At 37.5% G+C, this 25,140-nt stretch overlaps 1 protein-coding gene across 5 annotated transcripts in view; it reads right to left on the bottom strand.

Annotated features, from left to right (window-relative positions):
• Window positions 1-25,140, bottom strand: part of CADM2 (cell adhesion molecule 2) — a 646,291-nt gene that overhangs the window by 306,138 nt on the left and 315,013 nt on the right. The window contains exon 1 of one of the 5 annotated variants that reach the window (XM_068691351.1): window positions 20,338-20,471. The exons of the other annotated variants lie outside the window; for them this stretch is intronic. The gene's annotated coding sequence lies outside the window, so the exon portion shown is untranslated. Of the gene's footprint in view, window positions 1-20,337; window positions 20,472-25,140 lie in introns of those variants that run through there. 5 annotated transcript variants of the gene reach the window in all.

Here is a 25,140-nt window from a genome sequence, read left to right as displayed (position 1 = left end):
AGTGAGGTGTTTGGTTAAAGAGCATATGTCTGTGTAAATACCATCAAGCATCTAACACACCATAACTTTATAAAAATGTTTCCTCTGTTATGACACTGACATAAGACAAACAAGCTACCCCTGACAAATCTGCATATGAGTCAAACAGGCCACGCATATTGCACTTTGGGATTTTTTTTCACTAACAAAAAACACGATTAATGAAATATTTAACATCTTTTCCCTATAGAAAACCTGGAACTGGAAGGACTCGTTTTCTGTTGATATGTCTTGTAACACATGGACAATACTGACTACGCTAGTGTGCTAAGAGGTTCTGGGCATGTTTTGCGGGGCACCCACATCATACCTTTTCCAGTGTCAAAACACTGACCTTGGCCACATTCATTCTAATAAAGCAGAAGATGAAGAAAGTTCTCCCTGAAATAGGGAAAAGCTACAAGGGTTAAGCACTACAATCTGATTTTTCTATGTGCATAACCAGAAAGAGCTACAGTCATTAAGGTATGGTGAATTGGCCAGCTTACAGTGTGTCTGAGTTAGCCATATGGTGGACAAGGTTCAAATCTTGCTTTCACTTCCTAAAGAAGTTTTTGAAAAAAAAAATATATATATATATTTTTTTTTTCCAAAGAACACATTTCCCTTCCACATAATGAGAACTTAAACTTCCAGAAAAGGAAACAGCTCAACACTCTATATTATCTAAGCTTTCCTCACTTCTATTTGACTATTTAACATCCATATCTTCCTATTTTCAGAACCTCAACTAGATGCCTTTAGAATCCATCAATGCTTCATACTTCAATAACCTTTCCAGTGATTTTTTCTATACATTACTCCACATGTGAAAATAGTTCACTTGATGTCTTTTTCTAAACCTTCCCTAATCTGTTTTTTTTTTTTTTTTGCCTTTTTTCTTCCTGCAACAATAAAGAGTTCATTTAACATTAGCCATCATCTCCCTTAATACAGAAGTTTTGCTAAAAACCACTGTAAAATATATTTTTCTCTTTCACTCGAAGTAAGCCTCTTAATCTTTCTCCATAAGTTACGTCTTTGAAGGCTGGTATTATTTGTGTTTTTCCTCTTTGACCACTTAAGAGAAGTTATCTAAAAATAAATACTGAAAACTAGCCTGGTGTTTGGTCTAAACACTGCTTCCAATAAATTAAGAATTCTATCTTTGTCATATGGGTAATGCTCAGATTTCTTTTTTTCCCCTCCCTCCCCCCTCCAGACACAGTGCTATATTCTTTATACCTTTATAATAACTTTGCACTTTACCAGGCAGAGAATAATAATAAAATTTAAAAAAAGCTACTTTCTTCTTAACTACTGCAGCTTATTATCAGCAACTATCTCACAGAAAAGAAAATTTTAAAACAAGACCTTTGGTGTAATTTTTTCTACAACACCCTGCCAAAAAAGTAATTTTGTTCTTATGGGGACTTTCATTTTTAACACTCCTTACACCTTTATCTTCAATGAAGTTTCTGTATCCCATATCTCTTTTACAGAATGCAAAGATTACTATCTAAGAAGTCTAATGCAGTTTTGTTAATCTAGAAACAGCTGAAACATTGCAGATTTCCCTTGAAGCTTTCATTTGTTGACACTGTATGAGGAGTTCCAGTTGAGAAACAGTTAACAGCAAAGAGACCATGTTTATATCCATGTTGGTACAACAGGTCTTTGATTGTGATCATGCCTATGGGCTTGATAGTGCAGTACAGAAATATTAAATTACATTCACAAAAATTATATAGATGGATACAGTTGCTAAAGAAGATATTCAAAAGTTGGAGATACCAGAAATAAGGAAGCCTGTAAAATCTTTGTATATCATGATACACTTTCTAATTCAACAGTAAAATACTATTTTCCCTCATCAGGGCTCTTGCAGTGAATGAGCTGATCACTGTAAACTTATTTTTCTTCTTATGCATAAATCCCCATATGTTAAAATGCAAGCCAGTAACTAACCAGGAGTCTACATACAAAATAATTACTTTATTTGTAAGCATTTATAGTGTGTCCCCACTGATGTATTTAAGGACTTCAAAAACACCACAAGCTTATCTATAAACAACCCTCATGGAATTAAATTTTGGTTTTGAATCTGTGTTACAGTTGTTTTCAAAGTCTTGGTATACGGCATCCAGATGGAGCAAGCTACAGGGGAAATTCAGCTTAATATAATACCCCCTAGTTTTGGGCTGTTCTGTACTGAAAGCCTCCTTCACATACCCAGGCCATCAAAACTAGGAATCTTCCACGTTGGTTTGTAGGAAGACGCTTGCATGATTAATGGCTTACATGTATATACACTGAGCATCTCATTTTGCCTTCATTCATTCTTTATCTCTTTATTTAATTGCAATGTCACGGATGATTCGTCCTTGTTTTAAGCTAAATACAAGAAAACAATATTTTTAAACACAGACAGAAATCTTATTACAGAGATCTCATGAAGCTTTATTTTGGACTATGAAAAGCACTGTATCATTCACAATAGAAAACAACGCATTCCTGTCAATTCAAAGCACACCTTTTCCAAGGATTTTGAACTTTTTAAAGCTATATTGGGGATCGCTCTTTAAGTTAGATCCATAGACATGGCATACCACCCTTCTAAACAAAGAACTGAAGAAAGAAGTGTAAATTGATGCCACCAGTTTCCACTTCACCATACTAATGTTTGCGTCAATCATACTTCCACTTGCAATGCAGCTGTTCCACAGGCTAACTAAAAGACATTAATACAAAACAAAAGGCAGTACTACCTTTACTTCAGTTTCTGATTACCGTTTTTTATTAATGATTTGTAAAAAAAAAAAAAAATAAAAATAAAAAAATTGCTTAACACATGAAACTGTTGTTAGATCATGTTAAATAAACAATATTCCAAACTGGAGTTGAGGGTTATTGATAGCACTTTATCACCTGCTAATAATGTTATAGATTCACAGATGTGTAAAAGAAAATAAACCAAAAAAGCATTACTTTTCAATGCATAATAAACTTAACAAAAAAAAAAAAAAAAAATCTGATCTTCTATTGGCTTATCTCTTTCCCATTTTTAAAATTAAAAAGAATTGTTATAGGTTGTGAGCAATTTCACCTTTCGTGCCTGAAGGTGTTATTGCTCCCAGCTATCCTGCAGAAAACTTAGAGGGATGTGTCTGTCCCAACTCAGCACGTAGCAGAAGTGGATACGAATCTGTTTTTCAATGCAGCGCTTCTCATTAAATTAGCCAGCATGCTTCCTGGGTACTAACCCCCAAGAAACAGGGAGGCTGACAGTCCTAGATTCCAGTGAGATAATTCCCCATCACACTGAGGCCAGAAGAAAGTATTAAAGAAATCCTGAGGAACACTCCCTATGCAAGTTGATCCCTAGGTCAGTATATTACTTGGAGCAATCCTGCCTTAGCCCAGCTTCTGCTTCTGGGATAGGGAAATCTGTTATCAGATGTTCTCTGCTTCCTGTGGCCTGCACATCTTGCTGTAGCCTAAAGCAGATGCAGAACATTGGAAACAGCAAAGCAGCCAAAACCCAACCTCTCCCAACCTCTATTCCTGCACTGTGCAGACCACCAAAGAATGCAGAGATACCAGGCTTTGCCTTTACCTAGTTATCCTGCCTTTGAGATTTGTTACTTATACTGAAAAAGGAAAAAATCAAAAAAAAAAAAAAAAGCACATATTCCCTGTAGCCAAATACTAAAATATGTTGATTCTCTTGAGTTAAGAGGGAGTGGAAAGAGTAAAGGGAAAGACAAAACTCAAAACAAAGTGGTGGAAAAAAAAAAAAAAAAAGTACATAAATTCAATATAGAAGTTTAGAAATGCAAGGGAAAGGCTAAATCTTAGATTTTAGCTGACGGGATGAGTGTTTCCTTAATTCCACCAGAACTGCAAAAGTAAAGCCCCCAGAACGTCTCGAAAAAGTCCAACCAACCACCAAGACAGTGTTCTGGCAGTTGAAATAGCAGCAGATGGGAAAAAAGGCAACATCTTTCAAAACTCAGGAGGAGTCTCTCAAGTCAACAAGAGTTCATAGCTGACTTGCACAATGCCAGGCTTATAACTCTGAGCATCTTCTGCTAACTACTCATAACAAGCGTGAAAAAGTAAGAGTGCAATTCTTACAGAAGTGGTATATTTATCTATATATTTTTCGGCTGAGACATATCCTAGCTAGCAATTTCCTTCAATCTTTTTCCCCAGCATATACTCGATACATAGATTCACACTCAAACACTCACCAGATTACGAACTGCTCATTAGCAGAATCCAGAATTTCACTGGAGTCAAATTCCACAAATACCTGTCTCTGGATGGGTGCTGCACAACAGTTTTCATTTACGTAAGCAGTACTTTCTTACAGCAAATCTGATCGTTTTCACTCGTAAAACATTTGTTCACACCTTACATAAGCCTTGAAGGGCACAAAGAGATTCCTTTAAGATGACACTCAACAAGTTGTTCTCCAGTAGGTGTGTTACTCTCCCATCTCTGAGAGGTGCTCCAGTGCACAAGACTAGAGCTAAACCAAACTTCAAAAAGGCACAGAATGAATGCTGGGTCCTCAGTACCAGCTGTTTCAAGTTACAGCTTCCTTCCTCTCATACCACACTGCGTGATGGATTTTGATTTCACAGCAGTAACATACTTATGTTTTCAGTTTTGTCTTTCCTACACTGTATTAGATATAAGTTTTCTGATTTCCATTCTCTCCACTGAAACCCCATACCAGGTACCTAAGAGTTGCTGAAGTATGCAGTACTGGAAAAGCAGAGACATAGGCTTTGTGATCACCAAAGAAAGACAAACTGAAACAGGACATTGTTCAAAAGAAACTTTCTAATAAAAATAATTTGTCTTGGATTACATTCAGGAGATTTCTTTAATTTTTATTCAGGCACCTTTTGCATAATACATTCAGCCCAATTTAATTGCTAACTAGAACATAGGACAAGCTGTGAAAAGGCTGTATCATTTGCATCAAAACATGAATACAAAACAAATTATTTAAATCCCTCTAGATGAAGGCTTAAGAAATTGTGGAGTATCAAATTCTGACAACCCCTCCAATCTCAGCTGTTTTTAACTGTTTATGTACAAACAAGTGTTTATTATATGCATGTACCTTTTATTTATTTATTTATTATTTGATAGCATACCTGATTGCAGAGCTGCAATTTCCCAGAAATATACTAACACTGAGAAAGCTCTTACAGTGACCTACCTCCTTCTCTAGCAGGAGAGCTGGAACTGTGAGGGCATTGAGCTACTCAGAATAAAAATGAAACTGTGCTATGCTTATTATCTTAAAAAACCAAAACCGATCAGAGTACATATAATACATTTGTACACTTAAAAATATCAGACAATCTAGAACATCACAACTAGAAGGAAAAGAGGCAAATAATTAAAGTAAAACAAAACAAACAAAAAATACAAACACTCAAATAGCAAGAATTTAATTGCTGAATTAATTTAAATAATTTTATTTTTAAGCAACAGGGTGCTTTTTTTTTCTTCATTGGAAAAAAAAAAAAAAAGCCCTACGTCAACCCAAAACAAGTGTTCTGAATCTTCAGAGTAAAACCTGTTAAAAAGAAACAAAACACCTTTGGACTGAATGAAAAACAATGAACAGATTCCTTTTGAATGATCAAAGTTTATGCAATTATTTATATACATATATATATATATATATATATATATAAAGCATATACATTTAATATGCTTTTGTTTATGGTTTTTGTTTGAATTAAATAAACGATGGTAAGACTCAGTAGTCCCAGTAGCCTAGTTATAACATAAGAAAAATTCTCCCCCTTTCCACCAGGAAGATTCATTACAAATAACCTTGCCCAGTGACAGTCTTCCTACTCCTTAGCTAATTCATAAGAAGAAAAGAGAAATGTTCTAACTTCTCGTCTAGACTCCACATCTGGCATTTTGTACCTGAGATAGGCATGAATCAAAACCATGATCACCATTACACTAAGATTTTTATGCTCAAAATGATAATTTTTTGAACCACATGCTGATTAAACCTTGTGTTGGAAGTGTAAGTTAAGACGAGCATCAAGTCCTGGGCAGCAATGCAAGTGTTTGAACATGAATTTCTTATGATGACTAACAAAAGAAAGGGAGTGAAAAATTGACAAGTTTGATATAGATATATATGTATGTGTATATATATATAGTAACAACAGCAAACAGTATAGATTGTATTTAAAAGCATGAGAAAATAAAACAATCTTTATCTTGCTTTGCAGTCTGTAATTGTTACATTTCCATTCATGTTTTCTTTAGAAAAGAAATCCTTTCTTCATTGAGAATTTGGGATTCTTTTAATTTGTTGCATTTTTTAAAGTGTCCTGTTGATATCATTTCATTGTTTTGCATGCAGATAAACAAGGAATGAAATATAGTTTTGTAAAAAAAAGTTCTTACAAAAATGTTCTTCAGAGACTGTTACCATCTGTCCTATCTCACCCAGTATGAACCTCAGATAAACGGTGTGTTTTGTAACAGTCTGAAGTCAAAATGAATTTGCAATTATAGGGACAAATACAAAAGAGATATGGCAGAGTTGACATCATGTCTTCATTAAAAACGTACGTGTGTTTTGCTTTTTTGTTCTAAACATGACAAGATGGTTAACTTTCAGCTCATGTGAACTTTGTTGTTATGGTGTCAAGCAAAGAAAGAAGCCACCTCAGCCAGCAGAAAAACATCAAAAATTTCCCAGGTTTCAGGCAACATCTTGAAAATGCAGGCAGAAACTACAAGCACTGCCTTTCCCTCATGGAGCTCATCTACTGTCTCTGGGAAGCAATAAGTGAAGACGTACTCAATATCTGCCTTATCATCTTTACCATGGAAAGAAGAAAATCTAGATACTGTGAAGGCATAGATGTTTCTTGTAAAGAGTCTGCAGGATTCCCATATATAAAGAAACCTTTAAGAAGTCACAGCAGTCATATTTACACATGTCCAGCACTACTGGTAATCTAAATCATAACAATCCCAATACCACTCTATTCCACTTGCAAATCTAAGAAAAGTCTTTCTGATGTCTAATATCTAATCCTTCATCCTTAGAAGGATTCTCCATTCCCTACTTCAGCTTACAAACCACACCCCTTAGGAATGCCTGTAACATCATCAGCCAAAAGGATGCAACAAGCTAGTAGCCCTACAGCGTGTACATACATCATTTGGCCACCCTACTTGGGAGTAAAGACAAACTTTGAAAAAGCTTTACAGAAAGTTCTAGCAACAATTGTCCTGTAGGGAATATTATACACCCACTAATTCTTAATAATTCAGAATTGTTTGGAAAAAAAGAAAAAAAAAATCTCTCTCCATCCAGATTGTCTGGTAAAGTCTGATTGAGCAGACAAATCTCTAGACCAGGTGAAACTCCAGAGAGCCCTCTGGATAATGAAAACACTAACCATATACTAATCAAAATGGAAACAACTCCACGAGATGACAAATACTTTATATACAGTCTGCAGTAAAGACAATATTACTATACAATTTGTTTTCTGATGTGTTTCTTATTCCCATTAGATTGTCTGGGAGACATCCGGGTAGACAAACAACCACAGGTATCTACAGAATTGTGTTATTTACCTCAGACTGCCCCCAAGGTGCATGTGTACTTCACTAGAACATATTTACATCTTCACTAGCACACAGCGGTATAGCTGACAGCCAAATACTACTGATAAGATAGGTAGCAGCTTGTGAAGACAAGGGAGCTTGCTTCAAAGAAATGTATTTCAAGGCATTGTGTGCAACAGCCTATGGTGTCAGCGAGAGCAAGGCAGGTGCACAGTTGCTCCTTCATTTTTAAAGTAACTTCATTTTCAAGCAACTTCCCCTCCCCCCCACACACACAGCTTAGAGGTATTTGAATACATCTACATTTTTAACTCAGCTTTTAGCTGTGTATTTTTTCAGAAGTAAAAGAGTTAATACTTGCTTCCAGACTCTTGAAGCATCTTTCTAACTTGAAGAGCTGTACAACTGTTAGAAGTATCTTTCGTAAACCCTTCTGAATACATTTATCCTTTCTTGTAGGAAAAGACGGTAAGAATCATGGGACTTCCAACAAGTCAGCCACTGTGTGCCCCTGAAGGACATGTTTTCAGGCTCTCAATAGGCACTTTTTCTTGCTTTTGAAACACCTGGAACTACACAAAATAAAAACAAAAAACCCTCTCCCCCAAAAAAAACACGGTGAGGGGAGCACACCACCCAGGATCTCCCCCCCTCCAAAAAAAAAAAAAAAAAAGAAACCCGCTTGTTTTGTACATAAACCTTTATTCTTCATATTTTCATTCCCTTAAAAAATAATCAAGCTAATATGTCCCTATTATTTCCATTTCTAAACTGAAATGAACTGCAGATGAAGTCCAGATGACAGAAAGCTTTCCCTAGAAGTGTTTAATTTGATAGTTTACATTCTGCTGTGAAGGACAGAAATAATCATTTGTATTTAGCAACGATGACAGCTACATTAAGCGTCACAGCTTAAAACATATCTGGAACACTACGGTATGCTGAGGGATTGTCACTCAAAGATCTTAACCCATCACTACTTACGCCAATTTCAGAAGCCTTAAAAATATCAAACTTCTACATTTAGCATACCCACATTTTAGACGTGATCCCATTGGCAAGACTACCCTCAATCTCTCCATTTATAGAAAACAGTAGTAGTAAACCAATTGAGGATGGGGAAAAATGAGAATTTTAACAGGAATGATGAAAGTTGACTCTACTTAAGAAATCCTACAGACCAATAACAAAGACGGCCACCTGCGGCATGACACAAACCAAAATCTGTTCTCTCCCAGACTTCAAACCTGAGTTTTGCACAGAAACTTTTACCTTCCAGGGAAACATGGTAAGTAACAGTACTCTGACACAAGTCTTTGCATTTTGACAAAAAATAAAAATAAATCTATCTGGACTTCAGTAAAGCCTTTGACACTGCCTCCTGTAAGATCATCATAGAAAAGCTGTTGATGGATGAGCAGAGGTGTACTGAAGAGTGGCAGAACAGCCAGGCTCAAAGGGTGGGGATCAGCAGCACAAGGTCTTGTTGGAGGCTAGTAGCTAGCAGAATACTCCTAGGATCAATACTGGACCCAGACATCTTAAAGGCCTTCACTCATGATCTGGATGATGGAGCAGAGCATACCCTCTGTTTATACACAACAAAACTGGGAGGAGTGGCTGATAATGCCAAGGGTTGTGCTGCTCTCCAGAGGGTTCTCATCAGGCTGGAGAAATGAACTGACAGGAACCTCATGAGGTTTGACAAGGGCAAAGTCCTGCACCTTGGGAGGAACCATGCCATGCACCAGCACATGCTGGGGGCCACCCAGCTGGAAAGCAGTTCTACAGAAAGGGCTCCAGGGATCCTGGTAGACACCAAAGTGAACACGAGCCAGCAGCATGCCCTTACTGCAAAGGAGGCTCTGATGGCATCCTGGCTGCATTAGGAGCAGCACAGCCAGCAGGTGAAGGGAGGTGAAGCTTCCCTTCCTCTCAGCACTGGTGAGGCCACACCTGGGGGCCAGTTCTAGGCCCCCCAGTACAGAGAGAAATGGATGGACTGGAGAGAGTCACAGGGCCACAAAGATGGTGAAGGGACTGGAGCACTTCTCCTCGGAGAAGAAGCTGGAAGAGCTGGGATTGCTCAGCCTGGAGAATAGGAGGCTCAGGAGGGATCTTGTCAGTGTGCACAAACACCTGAAGGGATGGGGCAATGAGGATGCCACTAAGCTCCTTTGAGTGGTGCCCAGTGTCAGGACAAGAGGCACTGGGTGCAAACTGGAACACACAAGGTGCCAGCTGAATATCAGAAGCACCTCCTTACTGTGCGGGTAGCTGAGCACTGGCACAAACTGCTCAGAGACATTCCGGAGTTCTTGAAGACATTCAGAAACTGTCCAGACATGATCCTGTGCAACCAGCTCCAGATGGCCCTGCTTGAACAGATGACCACCAGAGGTCCCTGCCAACCTCAACCATACTGTTTCTATTAATTCTTCAGGCATTCTTCTAGGATCCTGCTGGGAAATGCATAAGGGGTCTTCACCTGCACCAACATCACCTCTTCATTTTATCAGCTGAAACAGGAGAAGATGAATCACATTTCATATTTCCTTCCACACTCCTTCCCAGGAGCACTGCTCTCCTGTCTTAATCAAAACAGAGCCAGGGAGAGCCTAAGATCAGTGCTGGTTTGTCATTTTCAAGAAGGAATTTTGTTGGGATAAAGTAATTGTTACTCCAACAGCATCAGTAAAGGGAAGCAGCAGCAGGACCTGACCCCACTTTGTACTAGGGTGTGTCAGGTGCAGATCCCAGAATTGCTGTTCACGAAGTCTTCCTGGGGAATAATGAGACAGGAGAGGCACCGTTAGCCTTTGCTGTAACACACAGAAAACTCTTATGCCACTCAGTGCTAGTGTCACAACAACATTTTGACATCCATGTGTAGAAGAATTAACTGCAATAAACCATTTTGAACACCCAGTTATTAAAAATATACAGAAGCATATCATACTGACATGTTCTGCAAACACTGTGCCTGAAGCTCCAGCCCTTCTTTGAAGAGTCTTTCTACATAGTGTTCATACTAGTAACATCTGTGGATTTTTTTCTCCAAAACAACTCTTAAACTATATTGGAAACTTATCACTTTAATGCAAAGCCATCCAAGTGATAAATATATTGTACACATACTAAATGTACACAAATTATTTTTAAAAATACTGAAAAAACACTGAAAATTGTGACTATAGGAAAAAAAAAACACGAAGTCACATCCTACAACCTGGAATCACACGTCAAAAAACAACACAAACTTAACTTCTTCTTTTGCAAAACCAAGGACATGGCCAACAGTAGACATCTATGCCAAGGTTGTGGATTAGTTCAGAGCAGCATTAAGCGGAGAATTTAATGGAGACAGAAGTTTAACTACAGCTCCTCCCTAGGTTTTCTAAACTTTGTGACATGGACAATTTATTTCTACTATTAATTCTTGTTTGTGTAGAGAGAAAAGACCAAGTAAACAGGAAGTCTTCCGCTTACAGCAGCCACAATGGACACTAACCTTAAGAGTTCCTGAGCAGACTACAACTTGTCTCTGTTTCCCATAAATTTGAAGTTCATCCTCTTCAGGAGTTGACTGTAGAATAGCTTCTTAACAAGGAAAACTGAATAGATTTGTTGGTGCTGCTTGGCTGGTTTGGGTGAGGGGTTCTGTATCTTAATATCTATATTGATATAGCATGCATAACATCACAGTGGGAGAAGCATGTTCTCCAGCAAAGTAATTTCCCACTACTTTTGCAGTGCTATGGTTATGCACAAACATTCAGGTGGAGTTGGAGGATTCATTTCTTCTCCTCATACCATAATTTCTTTTAGCATAAAGAGGCTAATTTTCTTCAAATAGTACTTCATTGTCATTCATGTAACAATCTAAGTTGATTTAGCGAACTCTGCTTAATCAGAACTTAAATTATTCAGAAGGGCAAAAGAACGTAGTGTATGCAGGGCCTGTTCCTACATCAGCAGCAATTGTACCTCTAACAAGGTCAGAGAACACCATTCCAGAAAACAGAAGTTAGGTACTAAATCATTTACTGAGAGCACATCGATTATTACAGATGTATTCAGTTTGACAGCACTTGCTTCCTTCCCGAATGAGATTGGCAGAAACAGAAAGACAATGTAATAAATAAAAAAACCAGTGGACTTTGTGGCACAAATTAAAACAGACTTAAAAAATATGATTTCATATTTATATGGCCCTACTTCCTCATGTTACTGACCTGGATAATTCAGCTCTTAGAGCTTTCTTCCATATGCGATGAGTTTTTTTTTACTGGACCTAGCATACAGGTGATGCATGTGGCAGGTATAAGAAGCAGAGGATGCCAAATTTTGAAGCCTTCTTTCCTTGTCCCTCCAACATTACTGGTTTGCTGATCCTTCCTTGGCAAGTGTTGTCCTCTTTGACCTTTTCCCTCTGGTCAAGGAAAATAACTCCTCACTGACCCATCAAGTCATTTGTGATACTCCTACCCTTTTTGTTACTGTGGCTCTGCACCTGATGCAGACATGAACTCACAATATAATGGGTTGGATTTAACCCTTTCCAGGAGGAAAAAAAAAAAATAGAGTTCTCATTAATTTTTGGTCTTATCTGTCACTTTGAATTGTGGCAGGCCAAAATACAGCTCAGACCTTTTCTTCTATGGTTACAGAAATTTAGCTACCAAATGTCTGTCTGTTAAAAGATGCACAATACAAGGAACAGGCACCAATATTTCCTCACTTAGCTGAAGAAGAGTCAAATGTACCAGACCCGTGTTATCCCAAGGAAGCTAAGAGCAGCCCTGGGATAGTGAATACTCAAGCCGTCAGTATTTATTACCAAATCATAACCGAAATAACTGAATAATAGAAGAGAAAGAAAGCAAACCCACCTTTGCTAAGTCACACGTGCACAAAAACCTTGATGCAGTAATGAGCTCTAAGTAAGTAGACTTTACTTCCCCTGAGGCTCATTTTGTGCTGTAGGGAAATAGCTGTCCATCTAATTCTTTGAAAGCTTAGGGCCCAAACTCTCCACAGCCAAGACAGATGCTAACACCATCCAACTCTTACACAATATGCATGGTTAGCAAGCATTTCTTTGGCCTTTACAAACAGGTCTGGCTAGAAAATGAAGAAAAATGATTTGAATGAAAAATGAAGAAAATTAGTTTCTGGCAAATATTTTATCAAAATAAATCAGATTTCATGTGTATAAAATTCAATTTTAAAGACCACCTCTTTCCAAAAATGACTTGGTTCCTATGGAGGCAACAGACCTATAGGGATGTCCTTGAAAGGACAAGACATACGGATAGGGGTAGAGATACCATCTGTACACTACATGAGACATTGTAAACATCTTCCAGTTTAATTACATATTTTAGTGCAGGTACTAAAAATAAAGATACTATACAGAATATAAAGCCTACTGAAACAGAACAATTCTATTTTCTCCAATCATCTCTTTTCCATATTGTTTTGCTTTCTCCAGAAGCACTCCTACTAGCCACGTTCCTCCAAAAGCTAGCCAACAACACAGAAACAACTTCATCATAGACTATATACCCCACCTGCTTAAAGTTCTTACTAAATGAACTTCACCGGCTTGATGACCTTTTGTACAAAGACTCTTAGTGAAGCAATACTTCCACTTTTGTCTTTCTACAGTATTTACAGCATTTAGGCAGGAGCTGCACGAACACAGGAATAAGGACAGTGGGTACCAAGCTGTTCAGACAGCCATCTAGAAGTGATTTGTTCTCCTTTCCATCTACTCCACACAAGTCTGTCATCTCTAAACCCAGAAATATTCATGTTTTCCTTTAAATGAATGAGACTGACTCATCTCTCCCTCCCCCCCCCCCCCCCGCACCTCCTTTACTTTTGTAATGTTAGCATACAGTGTTAGTAATACTGCGCTGCAAAGCGTAAAGAAAAATTGTAGGATGGATTCAAACTTCTCTTCTAATTTGCTGCATCACACTCTCATTTCTTAACAGCCTAGGACCCTGAAACATGCTACATGAACACAAAGTGGGGAAGAAAAAAAAAAAAAAATCAAAATCTAAAACCCAGATCTATTTACTGCAACTTTGCCCACTCCCTCAACAATTCACACAGTCAGCAGGGTATTATAAAATTACATAAGGATAAGAAAGCTAACTATCATCCAAACAGCCCGCCCATGAGTATTTCTTGAGCAGTGACAAAGTATATTCATAAATAAAAAACTTGTTTCTTTGGTCTAAGTACAATCTTGGAAACTAGGTCAAAAATCTATACACATTGACACACAGAAGCAATTTTCAAAGGCTGGAAATGTCATTGCCTATCTTGATTTGTAAATGTCTGGGCAAGCCTCTGTGCATAAACAGGTATCAAAGCTGCGGTATGAACTGCAGAGCTCTCAGCAGTCAGGTGACAGCAGTGATATATTCCAGCAGAAGGATGAAGAAGTTAAGCTAATGTATTTCACTTACGTGTATTTGCCATTTTGACTTGTGCTTAAGTGACAGTATATAGAATAATAACAGAAACTAATGTTCTCACCAATTTTGGACTTCACCATTTCAGGAAAAGGACATCTGTTATGATCTGTTTATACTTATAAACATATGAGCAAACATATGTTTGTAAGTATGCACATACAAACAAGAAGTGAAAAGGACAGTTCTGTCATTGTAATCCTGACATAGCCTGAGTTTGTCTCATCTCCTAGATTCTTGTTTATTATTTTCAGTACACCTCTCACCCCCAAATTGCATTCAGTTTCCTTTCCTCCTCTACTGTCATTTCATCCTTCTATGACCTGTTCTTTTTCTTACAACAGATTTGGGTTCCAAGAACATTTGGGCAGCAGACACTTTATCGTGTCTTAACTTTGACCTCTTCGTAATACAACTGTTTTAGTTTCCAGAAAGTTTCAAACAGGGGCAAACAAATTTGGACACCTTCCAGAACAACCAGAAGGCAGGTAGGATTAGTCAGTATAAGCTCCCAGTATAATATAACCAGTACTCTGAGAGGGTGCCTAATTTTACCTTAATCACTATTCACCTGCAAAAAGAGCTACAAGGCCAGACAAGGCCTTGCAGACAACTGCAAAACATTTACGTCGTTTATTAGCTGCCATATTTTGATAAGCATATATGCTTATTGGGGTACTTCAGGGAAAGTTTTAGGAAAACTGGGAAGTGCGCAAGTTAAAAAAAAGTTTCCAAAGTCAACTACCTCAGGCCATCTATAGTAGGTCAGTGTATTTCAATCAAGACGAGAAAACAGAAGCTACATATTTTTGTTCTTTTATTTTAGGAAAAAGATAATCTACACACTCTTCTGCAGATCTCTAATTCCAGATTATGCTGATTATGCATTCATGAACTGAGAATTCTCATGCAAAATGAAAACTTGAACTGCTAGAGTATTTGCTGGGTTTAGGTGTATTCCAGTATATTCAAATAGCAATTGCATACACAAATTATATCCATTAGCTGACTATCAGACATACTTGAAAGACAATATCATTGTTGAAATTGATTTTTCTCCCAGTTTCAATGAAAGCCAATTTAGTATTGACTAAAAGAACTTCCCTGTTTTAATAGTTGCACAGTTTGATAATTTTAAAACAAGAACTCTTTAAGGCCATTTACCTAGGGTCTTAATAAAACATGAAGGACTATATCAGTATGATTTATGTATGATGTGAACTGCATTCTGGTCTTACCTACAATGCAAGGTACATATTTATATTCAATAGCTGGTATATTCAGTGGGACTGCATAGATCTACTCACTCATTACAGAGGAAGACTTAGCTCAGAACAAGTATTAAAAACAACTAAATAGAAATCAGTCTGCTTCTTTCCCTAATATTCCAGGCGGAAAAGTAATAAATTAAATCAAAACAAATAAAAAAACAAGGGAATAGACAAAGGCACTGTATGTTGCACCTGTAGAAAAGAGATGTTTCTATACTGATTTTATTACATAGCTTACTGTCAGCAGAAGGTACCACACCTCCTTCAAAGTCTTTCAAGAAATGCACAGAAAGGAAGTAGAAACATCATGCATACTGTGTTGTGCTGATCCCAAACTCTTCTTGTTCATATAAGATCGTGACAAAGGAATGACATAACAACAAGGAGATGTAATACATAACATCATGGCTTAGACTCTTCCTCCTGATCTATTTATCACCACTTTGAAGCTTTAAACATTTGCTTTGGTTACAAACAATGCTGTGCAGTCTGACAGGTAGCAAAATCTCCCTCACTTCTAGGCTCCAAAGGGAACCTAGCGAAGGCCACTGTGGGTAAATTCAGTGCCAGAATTAGCAGCCTCAGCTAAAAACAGACCAACAAAAACAACCCACAAAACACGCACATGAAGCAAACCTGAGAGAAAAAAAAAACAAAAAAACAAAAAAACAAAACAAAAAAAAAAAAACACAAGATAACTTAAGCACTCAGTGGCATATTTTTTCCAATTCTTCTAATACTAAAAATTATAAAAAATATTGAAAGAAAAAATTCTTCATGAGTTAGTTGCTCAGAATCTGAATAGCCTACAGCTGAAGTGACAGCTGTTTACATTCCTGCACTGTCAGACATGATACCAGTTTCTTTAAATTGATGAAACTCATTGTAACCAATTTTCAGCTGGTATCTGTAGCCACATAAGTATGCTGTTGGGCACGGTGAGTATCTTGAGATAGTTCAGTAAATAATTTTATTTGCTGATGTGAACAATTAGTCGAACTATCAGTATATGTTCAATGAGACTACACCTTGTGATTTTATTAAATGCTTTTGAACAGTTTCTAAAACAAGCTGATTTGTCTTAGCACATTATTTTTAACTACTGCTTAAGAAAAAAAGTGCTAAGTTCTGTTTTAATGCACCTGCCAATTCATTAGCAGAAGAAACAAGTTAAATGTTTTAAGATGTTTTTACTTTTTATTCCCCCCTCCCCCTCTACCTTTGCCCAAATCAAGTCTGGTCTATTCAAGTACTCTGTATACTGTGGATATCTAAATCTTCAAGTACAATTCCACAACATCTACTATTTCTGTAGTCATTCCCCCCCCCCCAATACACATTTTATACAGTTAAAAGTTACAGAAGCTGAAAAACTAGAAAATACATTGCAGGAAACAAAAGTTATTGACACACATAGTTATTCAATATGTTGCTGAGAAGAAAGGCCTAGAAGTGTTATCTACCAGATTACATTCTGCAAGCGGACACAGCTCTGATCAGATCTATATCCTTATTGTGCTAAGAGATGTAAAAACACTTTTATACCCTGCATAGCAGCCTCAAATATAACCTACTGCAACAACAAGCAGTCATAAAGCAAAGGGAATGCAGGAAAGACATGTAAGTGGGCAAGTATAAGGAGGGACGAACAAAAATTATATATGCTTGCAAAAATAATACAAAGTCTTTTTTGGTTAGAAGATACCAGAAAGTATCTTAGGTAGCAGATAACTTAAATTTCCCTTAAGATTGCCACAAAAATAGGTAGTGAACAGAGAGAAAAGGAACTGACTTGCAAAGGTTTTGATGAAGTATTCATGTGTGGAACTGTATCATGGCAAAAAGAAAACCTAGGAACAGGAGGCAGAGAGGGGTATGACACAGTCAAAAGAGAACACTGTGAAAAATGCTGTTAGCAATACTGGAGTTCTGATAAGATTTGTGACCAGGCCATCCAGGCCTCAAGACACTGGAGGTAGAAGCTGCGGAAATGAGGCAAAAGGACTTCATTAGAAACTTAGATGCTAAGCAAAAGAAGAAAAGAGAAAGCTCCTGGAAACCAGAAAGTGAGCCCCTGCTTCAGTCTGCACATGCCTTCTCAAGCATCAGGCCTTCCTCCAAATTTTAGTACTTTGTCAGGCTGTGGAGAAACCCTTATGGAAACTTATGTTGATTACCAAGACTCTTAGACTTAGTACTGGATCTCCCCGAAGAGTTCTGGAGGGCAGCGTTAGCTACTGGATGGCAGATACCTTGATTCTGCCAGCCCTTCCATGATAATGCATACACACCCCACTTAACTACTGCATGCAGGATTATGCATAGCCATCTTTGTCAAAAAATTAAAATAAATATCTCATTTAAAAATAAATGTAAGTTACAAGAAAAAGATGTGAACGAACATCATATTAAACCCATCATTGAAACTTAACAGTGAAGATCAACAGAGAAACTTAGCAGCTCCAGCATTCCACCTAGCTGGGAAATTGGCTAACTGGCCCTTCCCCAGGTAGGTGTACACCTTGAGGAGCTCTGTCTTTGTGAAAAGGGAACACAAAAACACATATTTCCAGCTACCCCCAAACAATTGCTTTCAATGACCTGCCCCGTCTCAGCATAAGAGAACAGACCCTGCAAACCCCTAGGTGTCTGCAATGACTGGGGTTGATGTGACCTTTCGGTCACTTCTGCTTAGGCTCAACTCCACACTAAAACTTGTAAAATCAGTAATGAAGTATTTTCAATTAATACACACTCCCAATTTTTAAAAAGGTGCCTTCCTATATATATATACACACACACAGACCTTAAAATAGCCATTTTAATTAACACTGCATAATTTAACAACTATAAAACTGTAAGCAAGTTTGTAAGGTTGATGTTAACTTGTCAACGGTTAAAACTATTCATCATTTATAACCCTTAGCTTGCTCCAGGCTTTGCATAAAGTTCAAACATTTAAGGATCACTTTGCAAAACCCCACAGCCCCCTGATTTTGTCAGCACTGGCAGCCATGCCTGTCCATGCATGCTGTGAATGACAACTAGCAAGGGAGGAAAAAAGTTTATTGTCTAGCAAATTAGACCCTTTTATTTGATGGATTAGTAATTTCATTTACAGCTGATCATTTGGCAGCTCACACGCGTCATCTATAGAGGGAGGTTAATTAGAATAGCTTTGTGCCCAAGGTGAACACACAAGATCTCTGTGTACATCTCTAAATACACTCTAATTTAAGATTTCAATAAAATTCTTGCCTTGGTATCTATTGCTCCTTCTTGCTTTATTTTTGGTATACCTAATAAGCATAAGTAATATGCTGCACATGCAATTGACAAGTTAACTCCTACAGCATATAATTTATTCCTCTAATAACAACTGTAAATCATAATTGCCAGCACTGAAACATATAGTAATGATGCTTTCAGTTACTTATCTCTGTACTGAAGGATTTTTTCTGCTCTCCTGATGACAGTGAAATCATTGTCCAGCACATTTATAACACTGTCTATTAAAAGCATGAACTAGTTTTTATTAATTTTTTACAGTTGTTTAATATAGTACAAATATCAATATTGCACAGCTACAATAAACACAAGTAACTCAAAGTACAGTGGAAACACAGATGTGTATAATTATTCTTTAACAAGAATATCGATTGCAGTAGATAGATTCAGCTAGTTGCCAAAAGGAAGCCCATGGCAGAGTACAAAATAAAAAAAGCATGCCTCAAAATTCTTCTGCTTTTAATGCTAGTGCATGGAAATTTAATAGTATAAATTGCTTTGTATTGATGTGTCCCAACCCACTTAAAAAATGTTCCTATCCAACTCTTACCCTTGGCAATCAATTCTAAAATGAAATAGTAAGCCACTTCATTAATCTTGCAACAGGTGCCAAAGACTGAACCTCAGCTACTACACATTTCAGCCCCTGTTAAAACATGAGCCTTCAAAAAGGATTCCCTGTGGATCGCTGAGGAATGTTAGCCTACCTGACAAAGGCTCTGTAGAGACATTTCCCTCTGAAACCAAGGGCCCCACCCTGTTTCTCTAAAATTGATCATGGATCATTTTAAATAGGCGATCTGCAATAACAGAGCTCTCATTTATACAGCTAGGCATCAGATAAGGTTTGACACAGGCAGGCAAGAAAAGAAGGGAGCTCTGTAACCATGTTTTATGAAGACACAATACTATATGATGAACATGGCTTCTAAAGAAAGGGAATAAGGGCTAAGAAATAACAAAGCTTCAATGAAAGTATAAAGATGGGTTAAGAAATGAAGAGGGGAGGGTCTACAATTTCCTCTTCTTTTCACGGGCAGATATCTGGGCCCCTCAAAATAACTATCTTACTATTTCAGTTCTGTGAACATGAAGCTCTCAGTTTCTGGTACAAACAAGCAGCAAGCAGATACAAAGGGTTCAAGCGCTGCAACAGCACAGCTTCCAGTAGCTATCAGGTAGTCCAAGGTACTCTGATTGCTCAGGACAGGGAATTTTTTTTTTTTTTTTTTTTTTTGCTGTTCAGAAAACCCTTGACAAACCTCATTTCCATTATTAGTCTTCTATTTTTTTACAATGCATCCAAATTTTGTCTAGCCAAAATACTTCACAAATCATAACAGCAGAATTTTAAATAAACTAAAGAAATATCCCATTTTATTCAGCCTAAACTAAGAAATTACCATCAGCACCTACGTATCTGTATGATAAAATTAAATTCTAATACTTACTTTTTTCTTTGTAACATCTTAATATTCCTCTTTTTTTTTTTCCAGTTCCTCCATTTTAGATCCCCCTTCAGCCATTTCTCCTTTCCAGCTTACTCCACAGAAAAGATACTTTCCAAATATTTTTCCCATTCTACAGCTCTCTTACCGATAAGCATATAATCCATCTAAATCTATAATTTCACTTACCAGAAGTAAAACTGTCACAACAGACAGATTAAAGGTAAGAAATCCCTCCAAATAACAACTGGCTCAGCCCTTGGTCTGCAGTTCACAAAGCAGCCATAAAATGAGGCTAATGAACCTCTCTTATAGGGATCATACAGAAGGTGCTTAATCTGAGGGCCCAGTCCTCCCAGGTGCTTTAAATCACCTTGCGCTTGGCCAAGCTGTTCTAATTCCCCCCTCCATGCTGTATAGGAATACTTCACACAGGAGTGTTTGAATTGCTTACAGACACTTTCAATTAATGTCAAGAGGCACACAATTACAGTTGTGAGGACTTACTGCTTTGCCTTTTTATTTCCTCCCTATTCTTCTACCCTGCCTTGGGTTTTATTGAAATACACAACCTGAAAAGGCCTATGGTATCATTGGACAACTTAAACTCTGTTGATAGTAAAAGCAGTTTTTAGGATCCTGTCTGGGTATTTTGCCAAGAATGTCAGGAGAGTTTCCACAGGGGGAATTTTTTTGGTTTCTGGAGGGAGGGAGGCCTGTAGAGACTGAGAGTCATCTTGAGGCAACTAATACCACCATGAAGTCATAGAGTGACTACTTTTCCAAGTCACTGCCATCCAAGTAACTGGCCATCTATTAATTTGAGGTTTTATGAAAGCAAACTTATGCCCCTAAATAGCTAAAACACAGTAGACATCCTATTATTCCTGTTCTAGCATGTTCAAAGTAAGATCTAATCCTAACAAAAGCCAGAATTTAAAGTGTATGGGAAAAAAAAATGCAAAGAAAAGGACAAATCTAATGATGTGATTTCACGATGAAATGTAAGGAGTAATACCAAATGGCAACACTTTCTTCAAGTTACTAAGCTGTTGTACAGCTCTGTAACTCAATATAGTTGTTGGCACTGCTGGCATAGCCCACAAGCTTTATACCAGTGCTGCAAGGCCTCAAGACAGCTTAATAAACCATAGCATCAACTGTTTAATTGTCAGGTAACTGTTACCTGGCCTGGTTTGCCCTAGTTTTGTACAGTGCTGTGGTATAAACCTGACCACTCTTAGAATTTTTTACAACTAATGGACAGTAGTAGCCAGTTGTTATTCTGCATATAGCAGTCTACAAACCTGGAATAAAAATGCAGCATAGAAGAGTGCAAGCATAGGATGCTCACAGAGGCATTCAAAGTGCAGAGACCCAGAGCTGTAGAAAATCTTCAGCAGTCAACTACCAGTCACTAAGGAAAGCAAACTTGAGAGCTGGATCACAACAAAGAGCAAAAAGAACAAACATCCAACATGTGTAAAACATACCATCTAGGATGCAATGTGGCATCCTAGCACACCAGTAATGACAGCAAACCAAGGAAGAAAGAGCAAGCTGTAGAGCCTGTTACAACATTTTACTGAAGCAGCCTGAAGGGAACTCTAGAGTGAGGGGGAAAGCAACCCGCTCAGGTTTTCCCCTGGGAAAGCAACAGGACTGGGGATGCCAATGACCCATTGCCACCCACTCTCCCCTCCACTCCTACTTTACCTGAGTGAAACTGCTGAGGCCCCGCAGAGACACCAGACGGGAAAGTATGACATCGAAGCAAAAGGGTAGAAACTAGGCAGTGTGTGGAACAATTTTATCTGTATTGAGTTGTTTTTTTGCTGTTCTGCTTCTTTTGCATATAATAATTAGAGCTCAAACAATAAGAATCTTTGATTAGGCCATGAAGAATTCATTTCAACAATAAACTCCCTGCTTTGCACATCATGGTGTTTCTTTCATACATTTCTAAATTGCAAAAACTGCAGTGTAAAACTCACAGACAATGAACTAGTGGAGAAAACCTTGACCTACAAGCAACAACTGCTAGCAAGTGGAACAATATCTCACATAGTTCCAACAGCAGACAAGTCTCTTTCTCCTCTTTTCCAGTTGTCTTTATACATGTAAGTATATTAAACAAATGAGTACTGTAGGAGTTCTACCCCCAACCCATCCACTAAATGATTAGCTAAGCTCTATAAAGCTTTCTGCTGTGCATTTTCTTAGAGTTCTGTCCTCCTCAGTATGCATTTGCCCTGAAGTAGAGCCATAGGCTAAACCAGCTTCATATTGGCTAAACGCCTCAGACTGATCCAAATATCTGTAAGGTGAGAACGATGAATGCTTCAAGCCCAATGGAAAGCAATGACATAAAAAACATTTCATTACACACAAAGAATACATTTAGATGTTAGGATAACTGTCAACAACCATGAATCCATACCATCTATGACTAAGCCAGGCGATATTTTTATTTTAATAGCATTACACAGATGTTCTGCGAAACACTGCTCGTATCTAACAGTCATTTAACAAATTTAAAATTAGACACAAAAGTATTTTCAAATTTTTTTAGCTTTGTTTATACAGATTTTGTTACTGTTATTCTGAACCTAGTCACATCTTGAATAAATGCAGTGAAACAGATTTATGAGAACAATGCACAGCGTAACTCACTTCTGCTCATTGGGTACTCACTGTAGGGATAAACTGAAGCCATCTGTTTGTTACTATTCCTGCCATCATGAGGCCACATACATATTTTACTGTTTTCTATGTGCAAAATTATCTGACACACCGCAGCACCGTTTTCTGCTTAGTGGAAGATGAGGCGAGGAGGCACTGAAATCCTCTGTTACAACAGGGCATGTCTGAGATCGGCATCAGAGTACCGTGAGCACAGCAGTGTAGTCAGTGCCCTAGCTGGCATCTGCAATGAAAAGACCCCTCATTTTTCAACAGTGTCTTAATCTTCACAAGTGTAATTACAGCATTCTTCAGTAATGGTAAATACAAATTACACTCTGTTCTGCGAGACAAAGATAAGCTCTTTTTTTGTGTTTCAACAAAAACAACAATAACAGAAACAAAAAAGAAGGTAAGATTGTAATAAGAAGATATTTATCCCAGCCTAAATATTAGCATTATGTAACACTTTTTAAAGTACCTGCACAGAAATTGTATGTTCCTCAGCTCAACATCCTAACAATCATCTTATGAAATTACATTGGAGACAATAATTTTTATTTTTATTTTTATTTTTTTTTACAATACTCTTTCATGGCTATGGAATATCAGCCTTAAGTCTCGATGAAATCTTGACTGTGATTTGCAAATATGTGTGAAAGACAAGTAATAAATTGCATTCTAGTTACTAGCTTAATTGTTTGAATAGTTCACCTCATCTTTTATTGGTTAATTACTGATTTCTATGTTGTGTAATTGAAATTATGGTAAAGAAAAAAAGTACCCAGTCTAAAATCAATTAATCAAGTCTAAAATTGCCATGTTAGAACCAGAGGCCTTCTGTATTCAATTAAGTTTTGTCGAAGCAGCCTGTGGCTTGACAGTTTTAGGGGAGTAACACAATTTCACTATCATAGACTAGCTAGCAAGCAAGAAACTTCTAAATTTGAAACACAGGAGTGCTATGCTTCCTTCCAGAATTATTTAAATGGAGATTTGCCACAGTTTCCAGTCTATAAACTAAATCCCAAGAAGTCCTATCTAATCCTCTTTTTTATTATTATTTATTTTTTAGCTAGCAAAACAAGTTTCGGTCTTGGTAATGTGGTTACAATCTATTTGTATATATTGTTTATCACAACAAATAGAATTTATAACAAAGCACAGAGCAATAAAAATACATTTCACACTAGTTTTTTATCTATCTATTCTTGTTGAGACAGGAAGTCACTTATCCTGCCTTGCAGAACATTTAATCCTTTTTACTATTAAGATCCAATGGGATTTAAGGACATACAACATCTCATAGGGCAGGACCTGAAAGCATTCCAAGAAAAACAAACAAACAAACAAACAACTATCTTAACCAGCTTCGCAGCCCCAGCAGGGCTCTGCTTCTGGAATGATTTGATCTGTTATTTTTAGAACTGGTAATTACTCATTTTCACTTACTCATTTCCACAAACTGCCAAAAAAAAATTGACAAACGTATGAAATATACTGTTAGAAAATAATATGAGAGGGATAGGATCCCTTCCAGTAATTTTCTAATCATGTAAAAAAGTGGGATTGTTTTGTATGGAGGACATCAATTCTTATTCACCAGTTCAAGCCATCAGAATTATATAGACCTTATCGGGCCATGGTAATTTCTTCTTTCTCCACACTTTAAATGCCTTGCAAGTTTTGTAGAAAGTAAATAGATTGGCAAGGAAAGTGATGCTTTAAAACACACACAGAGACTCAGGGACACACAAATCCTACTCTATCTTGGGGGTTGGCTGTATTTGATCTGAACCACCCACTGCGCACCTCCTGTTTCAAACCTTTGGTACAGGCATTAGTTAATTCACTCTGTTGTGCACAGTGTTAGACAATAGACTATTTGAATTTGGTACTTGTATTTGGTTTTGTATTCAGCTCTCTAAAGCCGCAGCACTGAATACATTTAATTTGTCTTTATTTTCATTTTACTAAGCAACAGGTGTTTAGTAGGCACAGGCCGTCTCACAGAGGGGAAGAGAAGGACAGTCAAATTAGTTGTAGCTTCCTTGTTGAAGTGAACAACAGAAGAAAAGAACTAAGCTAAAAAATGGAGAAAAATCAAAGTGAAAACTCTAGTGTAACCTCAGCAAACCAGCAGGTGATTAATTGCTTAAAAAGAATGAGAAGGTGAGAGACAACAGGTTTATACTAGACTTTCCCAGCATGGCGCAGAATTCTGAAGAACACCTTGATCAAATCCCTCGCGTCGGGAAGGCCAGCGTTACAAGGGAAAGTGTTAATGTCAGAGCAGGTGCAAAAGGAATA

The sequence above is a fragment of the Anas acuta genome, chromosome 1 (genome assembly GCF_963932015.1).
Source record: "Anas acuta chromosome 1, bAnaAcu1.1, whole genome shotgun sequence".
Classification (NCBI taxonomy): Eukaryota; Metazoa; Chordata; class Aves; order Anseriformes; family Anatidae; genus Anas; species Anas acuta.
Note: the sequence above shows the minus strand (reverse complement) of the source record. Positions and strands in the feature narration are given on the sequence as shown.